The 12,529-nt window shown below is 50.2% G+C and overlaps 18 non-coding genes and 3 pseudogenes across 18 annotated transcripts; all 21 read right to left on the bottom strand.

Annotated features, from left to right (window-relative positions):
- Positions 1 to 24: 24 nt before the first annotated feature.
- LOC135020387 (U1 spliceosomal RNA) lies at positions 25 to 188 on the bottom strand. Its single transcript, XR_010217816.1, has one exon. It is a non-coding gene; the product is annotated as a U1 spliceosomal RNA (small nuclear RNA).
- Positions 189 to 862: 674 nt separating this feature from the next.
- Positions 863 to 1,025, bottom strand: LOC135020604 (U1 spliceosomal RNA). The gene has a single exon (XR_010218004.1). It is a non-coding gene; the product is annotated as a U1 spliceosomal RNA (small nuclear RNA).
- A 152-nt stretch (positions 1,026 to 1,177) lies between these two features.
- On the bottom strand, positions 1,178 to 1,341 carry LOC135020461 (U1 spliceosomal RNA). The gene has a single exon (XR_010217889.1). It is a non-coding gene; the product is annotated as a U1 spliceosomal RNA (small nuclear RNA).
- Positions 1,342 to 2,042: 701 nt separating this feature from the next.
- Positions 2,043 to 2,178, bottom strand: LOC135020673 (U1 spliceosomal RNA; annotated as a pseudogene).
- A 152-nt stretch (positions 2,179 to 2,330) lies between these two features.
- On the bottom strand, positions 2,331 to 2,494 carry LOC135020524 (U1 spliceosomal RNA). The gene has a single exon (XR_010217948.1). It is a non-coding gene; the product is annotated as a U1 spliceosomal RNA (small nuclear RNA).
- Positions 2,495 to 3,166: 672 nt separating this feature from the next.
- On the bottom strand, positions 3,167 to 3,329 carry LOC135020519 (U1 spliceosomal RNA). Its single transcript, XR_010217944.1, has one exon. It is a non-coding gene; the product is annotated as a U1 spliceosomal RNA (small nuclear RNA).
- Positions 3,330 to 3,481: 152 nt separating this feature from the next.
- Positions 3,482 to 3,645, bottom strand: LOC135020446 (U1 spliceosomal RNA). Its single transcript, XR_010217874.1, has one exon. It is a non-coding gene; the product is annotated as a U1 spliceosomal RNA (small nuclear RNA).
- A 674-nt stretch (positions 3,646 to 4,319) lies between these two features.
- Positions 4,320 to 4,482, bottom strand: LOC135020489 (U1 spliceosomal RNA). Its single transcript, XR_010217914.1, has one exon. It is a non-coding gene; the product is annotated as a U1 spliceosomal RNA (small nuclear RNA).
- Positions 4,483 to 4,634: 152 nt separating this feature from the next.
- LOC135020722 (U1 spliceosomal RNA) lies at positions 4,635 to 4,798 on the bottom strand. Its single transcript, XR_010218076.1, has one exon. It is a non-coding gene; the product is annotated as a U1 spliceosomal RNA (small nuclear RNA).
- Positions 4,799 to 5,471: 673 nt separating this feature from the next.
- Positions 5,472 to 5,634, bottom strand: LOC135020580 (U1 spliceosomal RNA). Its single transcript, XR_010217993.1, has one exon. It is a non-coding gene; the product is annotated as a U1 spliceosomal RNA (small nuclear RNA).
- A 152-nt stretch (positions 5,635 to 5,786) lies between these two features.
- On the bottom strand, positions 5,787 to 5,950 carry LOC135020389 (U1 spliceosomal RNA). Its single transcript, XR_010217817.1, has one exon. It is a non-coding gene; the product is annotated as a U1 spliceosomal RNA (small nuclear RNA).
- A 674-nt stretch (positions 5,951 to 6,624) lies between these two features.
- Positions 6,625 to 6,787, bottom strand: LOC135020606 (U1 spliceosomal RNA). The gene has a single exon (XR_010218006.1). It is a non-coding gene; the product is annotated as a U1 spliceosomal RNA (small nuclear RNA).
- Positions 6,788 to 6,939: 152 nt separating this feature from the next.
- On the bottom strand, positions 6,940 to 7,103 carry LOC135020462 (U1 spliceosomal RNA). The gene has a single exon (XR_010217890.1). It is a non-coding gene; the product is annotated as a U1 spliceosomal RNA (small nuclear RNA).
- Positions 7,104 to 7,804: 701 nt separating this feature from the next.
- Positions 7,805 to 7,940, bottom strand: LOC135020674 (U1 spliceosomal RNA; annotated as a pseudogene).
- Positions 7,941 to 8,092: 152 nt separating this feature from the next.
- LOC135020535 (U1 spliceosomal RNA) lies at positions 8,093 to 8,256 on the bottom strand. The gene has a single exon (XR_010217959.1). It is a non-coding gene; the product is annotated as a U1 spliceosomal RNA (small nuclear RNA).
- A 672-nt stretch (positions 8,257 to 8,928) lies between these two features.
- Positions 8,929 to 9,091, bottom strand: LOC135020520 (U1 spliceosomal RNA). Its single transcript, XR_010217945.1, has one exon. It is a non-coding gene; the product is annotated as a U1 spliceosomal RNA (small nuclear RNA).
- Positions 9,092 to 9,243: 152 nt separating this feature from the next.
- On the bottom strand, positions 9,244 to 9,407 carry LOC135020447 (U1 spliceosomal RNA). Its single transcript, XR_010217875.1, has one exon. It is a non-coding gene; the product is annotated as a U1 spliceosomal RNA (small nuclear RNA).
- A 674-nt stretch (positions 9,408 to 10,081) lies between these two features.
- Positions 10,082 to 10,244, bottom strand: LOC135020491 (U1 spliceosomal RNA). The gene has a single exon (XR_010217916.1). It is a non-coding gene; the product is annotated as a U1 spliceosomal RNA (small nuclear RNA).
- A 152-nt stretch (positions 10,245 to 10,396) lies between these two features.
- Positions 10,397 to 10,560, bottom strand: LOC135020433 (U1 spliceosomal RNA). The gene has a single exon (XR_010217861.1). It is a non-coding gene; the product is annotated as a U1 spliceosomal RNA (small nuclear RNA).
- A 698-nt stretch (positions 10,561 to 11,258) lies between these two features.
- On the bottom strand, positions 11,259 to 11,394 carry LOC135020608 (U1 spliceosomal RNA; annotated as a pseudogene).
- A 152-nt stretch (positions 11,395 to 11,546) lies between these two features.
- On the bottom strand, positions 11,547 to 11,710 carry LOC135020546 (U1 spliceosomal RNA). Its single transcript, XR_010217969.1, has one exon. It is a non-coding gene; the product is annotated as a U1 spliceosomal RNA (small nuclear RNA).
- Positions 11,711 to 12,529: the final 819 nt, after the last annotated feature.

The raw sequence follows: 12,529 nt of genomic DNA on the forward strand, positions 1-12,529 counted from the left end.
AATCTGACTTTTACCAGAGCTGACCAGAGGAAAGCACAAACACAGTCCCCCACTACCACAAATAATGCAGTCAAGTTTCCCACATTTGGGGAAATCACAGGGGTCAGCATACCCAAAATGCAATGAATGAACCTCACCCTGGGAGAACAATCTTCATGACCATGGTATCTCCTATGCAAAATAAGTATGATTTGGAATAGGGCTGGGGAGGGCCGCTGCTCATGCACATCTCTGTCAAGTAAAGGAGATTCAACTGAGGCAGCACAAGGGAACTCTCATCTGGGGACAACAACTGCAGGGAGAACACATATTTTCAGATGAACATGGGAGGGCAGAAGGCTGCCTAATACTGAAGCACCCCCAAACAACAAACCAAATGCAACAACTAGTGCAAGCATTCCTGGGGGAAGTCCTGCAGAAGACGGATTTGCATACAGTGATGTCATCCAAGCAGTGGGTCAAACTTGGCTTCAACCCTCATCTGCATATGAAAAGAGAAAAGGAGCGTGCAGGGCATGGCGGCCTTTTGCGGTGCTTGGATGACCCCTAGTTCGCATTAAACACCTCCACCCTCCTTTGGTGTGGGGCTCATGTTGGCCATGCCCCATCCCCTGAAGCATTCAAGCAGATTTCTTGCAGCAGCTGGGCACTGTAACATCTCCAGAGCTGCTCTGTAAGGCAAGTAAAAGGGTGTGGGCCCTGCAGCACTACCTGTAGTTTGCATTGTGCATTGGAAGGCACAAAGTAAGCAGACGGGAGGAGAAGTCAGGATAGTGCACAAGGGTATAGAAGGGAGCGGCTGAAGAAAAGAGAAGTGGAAACAGACAGCAAACTAGGTTGGAGAGAGACCTGAGACAAAGAGATCTGAATTATACGAGAGCCGACCAGGGGAAACACAAATTATGCAGTTAAGTTTCCCACATTTGGGGAAATCGCAGGGGCAGCACACCCAGAGTGCAATGGGTGAGCCTTGCCCTGGGAGAAGCACCTTCATGATCATAGTATCTCACCTGGCAGGTAAGTAGGAGTTGGGCTAGAGCTGGGGAGGGTCTCTGCTTGGGCACCCCCCTGTCAAGTGAAGGAGATCCAACTGAGGCAGCACAAGGGAACTCTCGAAAGAAGAACAAGGCTAGAGGAAGATCTGAAACAAAGAAATCTGACTTTTACCAGAGCTGACCAGAGGAAAACACAAACACAGTCCCCCACTACCACAAATAAAGCAGTCGAGTTTCCCACATTTGGGGAAATCACAGGGGCCAGCATACCCAGAATGCAATGAATGAACCTCACCCTGGGAGAATAATCTTCATGACCATGGTATCTCCTATGCAAAATAAGTATGATTTGGGATAGAGCTGGGGAGGGCCGCTGCTCAGGCACATCTCTGTCAAGTTAAGGAGATTCAACTGAGGCAGCACAAGGGAACTCTCATCTGGGGACAACAACTGCAGGGAGAACACATATTTTCAGATGAACATGGGAGGGCAGAAGGCTGCCTAATACTGAAGCACCCCCAAACAACAAACCAAATGCAACAACTAGTGCAAGCATTCCTGGGGGAAGTTCTGCAGAAGACGGATTTGCATATGGTGATGTCATCCAAGCAGTGGGTCAAAGTTGGCTTCAACCCTCGTCTGCATATGAAAAGAGAAAAGGGGCGTGCAGGGCATGGTGGCCTTTTGCGGCGCTTGGCTGACCCCTAGTTTGCATTAAACACCTCCACCCTCCTTTGGTGTGGGGCTCATGTTGGCTATGCCCCAGCCCCTGAAGCATTCAAGCTGATTTCTTGCAGCAGCTGGGCACTGTAACAGCTCCAGAGCTGCTCTGTAAGGCAAGTAAAAGGGTGTGGGCCCTGCAGCACTACCTGTAGTTTGCATTGTGCATTGGAAGGCACAAAGTAAGCAGACGGGAGGAGAAGTCAGGATAGTGCACAAGGGTATAGAAGGGAGCGGCTGAAGAAAAGAGAAGTGGAAACAGACAGCAAACTAGGCTGGAGAGAGACCTGAGACAAAGAGATCTGAATTATACGAGAGCCGACGAGGGGAAACACAAATTATGCAGTCAAGTTTCCCACATTTGGGGAAATCGCAGGAGCAGCACACCAAGAGTGCAATGGTTGAGCCTTGCCCTGGGAGAAGCACCTTCATGATCATAGTATCTCACCTGGCAGGTAAGTAGGAGTTGGGCTAGAGCTGGGGAGGGTCGCTGCTCGGGTTCCCCCCTGTGAAGTGAAGGAGATCCAACTGAGGCAGCACCAGGGAACTCTCGAAAGAAGATCAAGTCTAGAGGAAGATCTGAGACAAAGAAATCTGACTTTAACCAGAGCTGACCAGAGGAAAGCACAAACACAGTCCCCCACTACCACAAATAATGCAGTCGAGTTTCCCACATTTGGGAAAATCACAGGGGTCAGCATACCCAGAATGCAATGAATGAACCTCACCCTGGGAGAACAATCTTCATGACCATGGTATCTCCTATGCAAAATAAGTATGATTTGGGATAGGGCTGGTGAGGGCCGCTGCTCAGGCACATCTCTGTCAAGTAAAGGAGATTCAACTGAGGCAGCACAAGTGAACTCTCATCGGGGGACAACATCTGCAGGGAGACCACATCTTTTCAGATGAACATGGGAGGGCGGAAGGCTGCCTAATACTGAAGCACCATCAAATATCAAACCATATGCAACAACTAGTACAAGCACTCCTGGGGGAAGGTCTGCAGCAGACGGATTTGCATACGGTGATGTTATCCAAGCAGTGGGCCAAAGTTGACTGGAACCCTCATCTGCATATGAAAAGAGAAAAGGGGCATGCAGGGCATGGCGGCCTTTTGCAGTGCTTGGATGACCCCTAGTTCGCATTAAACACCTCCACCCTCCTTTGGTGTGGGGCTCATGTTGGCTATGCCCCAGCCCCTGAAGCATTCAAGCTGATTTCTTGCAGCAGCTGGGCACTGTAACAGCTCCAGAGCTGCTCTGTAAGGCAAGTAAAAGGGTGTGGGCCCTGCAGCACTACCTGTAGATTGCATTGTGCATTGGAAGGCACAAAGTAAGCAGACGGGAGGAGAAGTCAGGATAGTGCACAAGGGTATAGAAGGGAGCGGCTGAAGAAAAGAGAAGTGGAAACAGACAGCAAACTAGGCTGGAGAGAGCTGAGACAAATAGATCTGAATTATACGAGAGCCGACCAGGGGAAACACAAATTATGCAGTCAAGTTTCCCACATTTGGGGAAATCGCAGGGGCAGCACACCCAGAGTGCAATGGGTGAGCCTTGCCCTGGGAGAAGCACCTTCATGATCATAGTATCTCACCTGGCAGGTAAGTAGGAGTTGGGCTAGAGCTGGGGAGGGTCGCTGCTCGGGTACCCCCCTGTAAAGTGAAGGAGATCCAACTGAGGCAGCACAATGGAACTCTCGAAAGAAGAACAAGGCTAGAGCAAAATCTGAGACAAAGAAATCTGACTTTTACCAGAGCTGACCAGAGGAAAGCACAAACACAGTCCCCCACTACCACAAATAATGCAGTCAAGTTTCCCACATTTGGGGAAATCACAGGGGTCAGCATACCCAAAATGCAATGAATGAACCTCACGCTGGGAGAACAATCTTCATGACCATGGTATCTCCTATGCAAAATAAGTATGATTTGGAATAGGGCTGGGGAGGGCCGCTGCTCATGCACATCTCTGTCAAGTAAAGGAGATTCAACTGAGGCAGCACAAGGGAACTCTCATCTGGGGACAACAACTGCAGGGAGAACACATATTTTCAGATGAACATGGGAGGGCAGAAGGCTGCCTAATACTGAAGCACCCCCAAACATCAAACCAAATGCAACAACTAGTGCAAGCATTCCTGGGGGAAGTTCTGCAGAAGACGGATTTGCATACGGTGATGTCATCCAAGCAGTGGGTCAAAGTTGGCTTCAACCCTCATCTGCATATGAAAAGAGAAAAGGGGCGTGCAGGGCATGGCGGCCTTTTGCGGTGCTTGGATGACCCCTAGTTCGCATTAAACACCTCCACCCTCCTTTGGTGTGGGGCTCATGTTGGCCATGCCCCATCCCCTGAAGCATTCAAGCTGATTTCTTGCAGCAGCTGGGCACTGTAACAGCTCCAGAGCTGCTCTGTAAGGCAAGTAAAAGGGTGTGGGCCCTGCAGCACTACCTGTAGTTTGCATTGTGCATTGGAAGGCACAAAGTAAGCAGACGGGAGGAGAAGTCAGGATAGTGCACAAGGGTATAGAAGGGAGCGGCTGAAGAAAAGAGAAGTGGAAACAGACAGCAAACTAGGCTGGAGAGAGACCTGAGACAAAGAGATCTGAATTATACGAGAGCCGACCAGGGGAAACACAAATTATGCAGTCGAGTTTCCCACATTTGGGGAAATCGCAGGGGCAGCACACCCAGAGTGCAATGGGTGAGCCTTGCCCTGGGAGAAGCACCTTCATGATCATAGTATCTCACCTGGCAGGTAAGTAGGAGTTGGGCTAGAGCTGGGGAGGGTCGCTGCTCGGGTACCCCCCTGTAAAGTGAAGGAGATCCAACTAAGGCAGCACAAGGGAACTCTCGAAAGAAGAACAAGGCTAGAGGAAAATCTGAGACAAAGAAATCTGACTTTTACTAGAGCTGACCAGAGGAAAGCACAAACACAGTCCCCCACTACCACAAATAATGCAGTTGAGTTTCCCACATTTGGGGAAATCACAGGGGTCAGCATACCCAAAATGCAATGAATGAACCTCACCCTGGGAGAAAAATCTTCATGACCATGGTATCTCCTATGCAAAATAAGTATGATTTGGAATAGGGCTGGGGAGGGCCGCTGCTCATGCACATCTCTGTCAAGTAAAGGAGATTCAACTGAGGCAGCACAAGGGAACTCTCATCTGGGAACAACAACTGCAGGGAGAACATATATTTTCAGATGAACATGGGAGGGCAGAAGGCTGCCTAATACTGAAGCACCCCCAAACAACAAACCAAATGCAACAACTAGGGCAAGAATTCCTGGGGGAAGGCCTGCCTCAGATGGATTTGCATATGGTGATGTCATCCAAGCAGTGGGTCAAAGTTGGCTTCAACCCTCGTCTGCATATGAAAAGAGAAAAGGGGCGTGCAGGGCATGGTGGCCTTTTGCGGCGCTTGGCTGACCCCTAGTTTGCATTAAACACCTCCACCCTCCTTTGGTGTGGGGCTCATGTTGGCTATGCCCCAGCCCCTGAAGCATTCAAGCTGATTTCTTGCAGCAGCTGGGCACTGTAACAGCTCCAGAGCTGCTCTGAAAGCAAGTAAAAGGGTGTGGGCCCTGCAGCACTACCTGTAGTTCGCATTGTGCGTTGGAAGGCACAAAGTAAGCAGACAGGAGGAGAAGTCAGTATAGTGCGCAAGGGCATAGAAGGGAGCGGCTCAAGAAAAGAGAAGTGGAAACAGACAGCAAACTAGGCTGGAGAGAGACCTGAGACAAAGAGATCTGAATTATACGAGAGCCGACCAGGGGAAACACAAATTATGCAGTCAAGTTTCCCACATTTGGGGAAATCGCAGGAGCAGCACACCCAGAGTGCAATGGGTGAGCATTGCCCTGGGAGAAGCACCTTCATGATCATAGTATCTCACCTGGCAGGTAAGTAGGAGTTGGGCTAGAGCTGGGGAGGATCGCTGCTCGGGTACCCCCCTGTAAACTGAAGGAGATCCAACTGAGGCAGCACAAGGGAACTCTCGAAAGAAGAACAAGGCTAGAGGAAAATCTGAGACAAAGAAATCTGACTTTTACCAGAGCTGACCAGAGGAAAGCACAAACACAGTCCCCCACTACCACAAATAATGCAGTCAAGTTTCCCACATTTGGGGAAATCACAGGGGTCAGCATACCCAAAATGCAATGAATGAACCTCACCCTGGGAGAACAATCTTCATGACCATGGTATCTCCTATGCAAAATAAGTATGATTTGGAATAGGGCTGGGGAGGGCCGCTGCTCATGCACATCTCTGTCAAGTAAAGGAGATTCAACTGAGGCAGCACAAGGGAACTCTCATCTGGGGACAACAACTGCAGGGAGAACACATATTTTCAGATGAACATGGGAGGGCAGAAGGCTGCCTAATACTGAAGCACCCCCAAACAACAAACCAAATGCAACAACTAGTGCAAGCATTCCTGGGGGAAGTCCTGCAGAAGACGGATTTGCATACAGTGATGTCATCCAAGCAGTGGGTCAAACTTGGCTTCAACCCTCATCTGCATATGAAAAGAGAAAAGGAGCGTGCAGGGCATGGCGGCCTTTTGCGGTGCTTGGATGACCCCTAGTTCGCATTAAACACCTCCACCCTCCTTTGGTGTGGGGCTCATGTTGGCCATGCCCCATCCCCTGAAGCATTCAAGCAGATTTCTTGCAGCAGCTGGGCACTGTAACATCTCCAGAGCTGCTCTGTAAGGCAAGTAAAAGGGTGTGGGCCCTGCAGCACTACCTGTAGTTTGCATTGTGCATTGGAAGGCACAAAGTAAGCAGACGGGAGGAGAAGTCAGGATAGTGCACAAGGGTATAGAAGGGAGCGGCTGAAGAAAAGAGAAGTGGAAACAGACAGCAAACTAGGTTGGAGAGAGACCTGAGACAAAGAGATCTGAATTATACGAGAGCCGACCAGGGGAAACACAAATTATGCAGTTAAGTTTCCCACATTTGGGGAAATCGCAGGGGCAGCACACCCAGAGTGCAATGGGTGAGCCTTGCCCTGGGAGAAGCACCTTCATGATCATAGTATCTCACCTGGCAGGTAAGTAGGAGTTGGGCTAGAGCTGGGGAGGGTCTCTGCTTGGGCACCCCCCTGTCAAGTGAAGGAGATCCAACTGAGGCAGCACAAGGGAACTCTCGAAAGAAGAACAAGGCTAGAGGAAGATCTGAAACAAAGAAATCTGACTTTTACCAGAGCTGACCAGAGGAAAACACAAACACAGTCCCCCACTACCACAAATAAAGCAGTCGAGTTTCCCACATTTGGGGAAATCACAGGGGCCAGCATACCCAGAATGCAATGAATGAACCTCACCCTGGGAGAATAATCTTCATGACCATGGTATCTCCTATGCAAAATAAGTATGATTTGGGATAGAGCTGGGGAGGGCCGCTGCTCAGGCACATCTCTGTCAAGTTAAGGAGATTCAACTGAGGCAGCACAAGGGAACTCTCATCTGGGGACAACAACTGCAGGGAGAACACATATTTTCAGATGAACATGGGAGGGCAGAAGGCTGCCTAATACTGAAGCACCCCCAAACAACAAACCAAATGCAACAACTAGTGCAAGCATTCCTGGGGGAAGTTCTGCAGAAGACGGATTTGCATATGGTGATGTCATCCAAGCAGTGGGTCAAAGTTGGCTTCAACCCTCGTCTGCATATGAAAAGAGAAAAGGGGCGTGCAGGGCATGGTGGCCTTTTGCGGCGCTTGGCTGACCCCTAGTTTGCATTAAACACCTCCACCCTCCTTTGGTGTGGGGCTCATGTTGGCTATGCCCCAGCCCCTGAAGCATTCAAGCTGATTTCTTGCAGCAGCTGGGCACTGTAACAGCTCCAGAGCTGCTCTGTAAGGCAAGTAAAAGGGTGTGGGCCCTGCAGCACTACCTGTAGTTTGCATTGTGCATTGGAAGGCACAAAGTAAGCAGACGGGAGGAGAAGTCAGGATAGTGCACAAGGGTATAGAAGGGAGCGGCTGAAGAAAAGAGAAGTGGAAACAGACAGCAAACTAGGCTGGAGAGAGACCTGAGACAAAGAGATCTGAATTATACGAGAGCCGACGAGGGGAAACACAAATTATGCAGTCAAGTTTCCCACATTTGGGGAAATCGCAGGAGCAGCACACCAAGAGTGCAATGGTTGAGCCTTGCCCTGGGAGAAGCACCTTCATGATCATAGTATCTCACCTGGCAGGTAAGTAGGAGTTGGGCTAGAGCTGGGGAGGGTCGCTGCTCGGGTTCCCCCCTGTGAAGTGAAGGAGATCCAACTGAGGCAGCACCAGGGAACTCTCGAAAGAAGATCAAGTCTAGAGGAAGATCTGAGACAAAGAAATCTGACTTTAACCAGAGCTGACCAGAGGAAAGCACAAACACAGTCCCCCACTACCACAAATAATGCAGTCGAGTTTCCCACATTTGGGAAAATCACAGGGGTCAGCATACCCAGAATGCAATGAATGAACCTCACCCTGGGAGAACAATCTTCATGACCATGGTATCTCCTATGCAAAATAAGTATGATTTGGGATAGGGCTGGTGAGGGCCGCTGCTCAGGCACATCTCTGTCAAGTAAAGGAGATTCAACTGAGGCAGCACAAGTGAACTCTCATCGGGGGACAACATCTGCAGGGAGACCACATCTTTTCAGATGAACATGGGAGGGCGGAAGGCTGCCTAATACTGAAGCACCATCAAATATCAAACCATATGCAACAACTAGTACAAGCACTCCTGGGGGAAGGTCTGCAGCAGACGGATTTGCATACGGTGATGTTATCCAAGCAGTGGGCCAAAGTTGACTGGAACCCTCATCTGCATATGAAAAGAGAAAAGGGGCATGCAGGGCATGGCGGCCTTTTGCAGTGCTTGGATGACCCCTAGTTCGCATTAAACACCTCCACCCTCCTTTGGTGTGGGGCTCATGTTGGCTATGCCCCAGCCCCTGAAGCATTCAAGCTGATTTCTTGCAGCAGCTGGGCACTGTAACAGCTCCAGAGCTGCTCTGTAAGGCAAGTAAAAGGGTGTGGGCCCTGCAGCACTACCTGTAGATTGCATTGTGCATTGGAAGGCACAAAGTAAGCAGACGGGAGGAGAAGTCAGGATAGTGCACAAGGGTATAGAAGGGAGCGGCTGAAGAAAAGAGAAGTGGAAACAGACAGCAAACTAGGCTGGAGAGAGCTGAGACAAATAGATCTGAATTATACGAGAGCCGACCAGGGGAAACACAAATTATGCAGTCAAGTTTCCCACATTTGGGGAAATCGCAGGGGCAGCACACCCAGAGTGCAATGGGTGAGCCTTGCCCTGGGAGAAGCACCTTCATGATCATAGTATCTCACCTGGCAGGTAAGTAGGAGTTGGGCTAGAGCTGGGGAGGGTCGCTGCTCGGGTACCCCCCTGTAAAGTGAAGGAGATCCAACTGAGGCAGCACAATGGAACTCTCGAAAGAAGAACAAGGCTAGAGCAAAATCTGAGACAAAGAAATCTGACTTTTACCAGAGCTGACCAGAGGAAAGCACAAACACAGTCCCCCACTACCACAAATAATGCAGTCAAGTTTCCCACATTTGGGGAAATCACAGGGGTCAGCATACCCAAAATGCAATGAATGAACCTCACGCTGGGAGAACAATCTTCATGACCATGGTATCTCCTATGCAAAATAAGTATGATTTGGAATAGGGCTGGGGAGGGCCGCTGCTCATGCACATCTCTGTCAAGTAAAGGAGATTCAACTGAGGCAGCACAAGGGAACTCTCATCTGGGGACAACAACTGCAGGGAGAACACATATTTTCAGATGAACATGGGAGGGCAGAAGGCTGCCTAATACTGAAGCACCCCCAAACATCAAACCAAATGCAACAACTAGTGCAAGCATTCCTGGGGGAAGTTCTGCAGAAGACGGATTTGCATACGGTGATGTCATCCAAGCAGTGGGTCAAAGTTGGCTTCAACCCTCATCTGCATATGAAAAGAGAAAAGGGGCGTGCAGGGCATGGCGGCCTTTTGCGGTGCTTGGATGACCCCTAGTTCGCATTAAACACCTCCACCCTCCTTTGGTGTGGGGCTCATGTTGGCCATGCCCCATCCCCTGAAGCATTCAAGCTGATTTCTTGCAGCAGCTGGGCACTGTAACAGCTCCAGAGCTGCTCTGTAAGGCAAGTAAAAGGGTGTGGGCCCTGCAGCACTACCTGTAGTTTGCATTGTGCATTGGAAGGCACAAAGTAAGCAGACGGGAGGAGAAGTCAGGATAGTGCACAAGGGTATAGAAGGGAGCGGCTGAAGAAAAGAGAAGTGGAAACAGACAGCAAACTAGGCTGGAGAGAGACCTGAGACAAAGAGATCTGAATTATACGAGAGCCGACCAGGGGAAACACAAATTATGCAGTCGAGTTTCCCACATTTGGGGAAATCGCAGGGGCAGCACACCCAGAGTGCAATGGGTGAGCCTTGCCCTGGGAGAAGCACCTTCATGATCATAGTATCTCACCTGGCAGGTAAGTAGGAGTTGGGCTAGAGCTGGGGAGGGTCGCTGTTCGGGCACCCCCCTGTCAAGTGAAAGAGATCCAACTGAGGCAGCACAAGGGAACTCTCGAAAGAAGAACAAGGCTAGAGGAAGATCTGAGACAAAGAAATATGACTTTTTCCAGAGCTGACCAGAGGAAAGCACAAACACAGTCCCCCACTACCACAAATAATGCAGTCGAGTTTCCCACATTTGGGGAAATCACAGGGGTCAGCATACCCAGAATGCAATGAATGAACCTCACCCTGGGAGAAAAATCTTCATGACCATGGTATCGCCTATGCAAAATAAGTATGATTTGGGATAGGGCTGGGGAGGGCCGCTGCTCAGGCACATCTCTGTCAAGTAAAGGAGATTCAACTGAGGCAGCACAAGGGAACTCTCATCTGGGGACAACAACTGCAGGGAGAACACATATTTTCAGATGAACATGTGAGGGCAGAAGGCTGCCTAATGCTGAAGCACCCCCAAACAACAAACCAAATGCAACAACTAGTGCAAGCATTCCTGGGGGAAGGCCTGCAGCAGATGGATTTGCATATGGTGATGTCATCCAAGCAGTGGGTCAAAGTTGGCTTCAACCCTCGTCTGCATATGAAAAGAGAAAAGGGGCGTGCAGGGCATGGCGGCCTTTTGCAGCGCTTGGATGACCCCTAGTTCGCATTACACACCTCCACCCTCCTTCGGTGTGGGGCTCATGTTGGCTATGCCCCAGCCCCTGAAGCATTCAAGCTGATTTCTTGCAGCAGCTGGGCACTGTAACTGCTCCAGAGCTACTCTGTAAGGCAAGTAAAAGGGTGTGGGCCCTGCAGCACTACCTGTAGTTCGCATTGTGCGTTGGAAGGCACGAAGTAAGCAGACGGGAGAAGTCAGGATAGTGCGCAAGGGCATAGAAGGGAGCGGCTCAAGAAAAGAGAAGTGTAAACAGACAGCAAACTAGGCTGGAGAGAGACCTGAGACAAAGAGATCTGAATTATACGAGAGCCGACGAGGGGAAACACAAATTATACAGTCAAGTTTCCCACATTTGGGGAAATCGCAGGAGCAGCACACCCAGAGTGCAATGGTTGAGCCTTGCCCTGGGAGAAGCACCTTCATGATCATAGTATCTCACCTGGCAGGTAAGTAGGAGTTGGGCTAGAGCTGGGGAGGGTCGCTGCTCGGGTTCCCCCCTGTGAAGTGAAGGAGATCCAACTGAGGCAGCACCAGGGAACTCTCGAAAGAAGAACAAGGCTAGAGGAAGATCTGAGACAAAGAAATCTGACTTTTACCAGAGCTGACCAGAGGAAAGCACAAACACAGTCCCCCACTACCACAAATAATGCAGTCGAGTTTCCCACATTTGGGAAAATCACAGGGGTCAGCATACCCAGAATGCAATGAATGAACCTCACCCTGGGAGAACAATCTTCATGACCATGGTATCTCCTATGCAAAATAAGTATGATTTGGGATAGGGCTGGTGAGGGCCGCTGCTCAGGCACATCTCTGTCAAGTAAAGGAGATTCAACTGAGGCAGCACAAGGGAACTCTCATCTGGGGACAACAACTGCAGGGAGACCACATCTTTTCAGATGAACATGGGAGGGCGGAAGGCTGCCTAATACTGAAGCACCATCAAATATCAAACCATATGCAACAACTAGTACAAGCACTCCTGGGGGAAGGTCTGCAGCAGACGGATTTGCATACGGTGATGTTATCCAAGCAGTGGGCCAAAGTTGACTGGAACCCTCATCTGCATATGAAAAGAGAAAAGGGGCATGCAGGGCATGGCGGCCTTTTGCAGTGCTTGGATGACCCCTAGTTTGCATTAAACACCCCCACCCTCCTTTGGTGTGGGGCTCATGTTGGCCATGCCCCATCCCCTGAAGCATTCAAGCTGATTTCTTGCAGCAGCTGGGCACTGTAACAGCTCCAGAGCTGTTCTGTAAGGCAAGTAAAAGGGTGTGGGCCCTGCAGCACCACCTGTTGTTCGCATTGTGCGTTGGAAGGCACAAATTAAGCAGACGGGAGGAGAAGTCAGGATAGTGCGCAAGGGCATACTTTTCTCTTAGTCCGGGGGCAAGGCTTCAAAATGGGGTCTGCAACGGAGGAGACACAGGGGGCGTGGTCACAGCAGCTTTTCTCTACAGCCTGCACCAGCAGGAGCCTACACCATTTTTTATGATCACGCTGAACTGCAGTGCGACTGCAATTACAGCATGGTCAAGAAGGGAGGCGTCATGCTGGGTGGCCATGCCCTGTCACTGTGCAGGAGCCAG

The sequence above is a fragment of the Pseudophryne corroboree genome, unplaced genomic scaffold (assembly GCF_028390025.1).
Source record: "Pseudophryne corroboree isolate aPseCor3 unplaced genomic scaffold, aPseCor3.hap2 scaffold_350, whole genome shotgun sequence".
NCBI lineage: Eukaryota > Metazoa > Chordata > Amphibia > Anura > Myobatrachidae > Pseudophryne > Pseudophryne corroboree.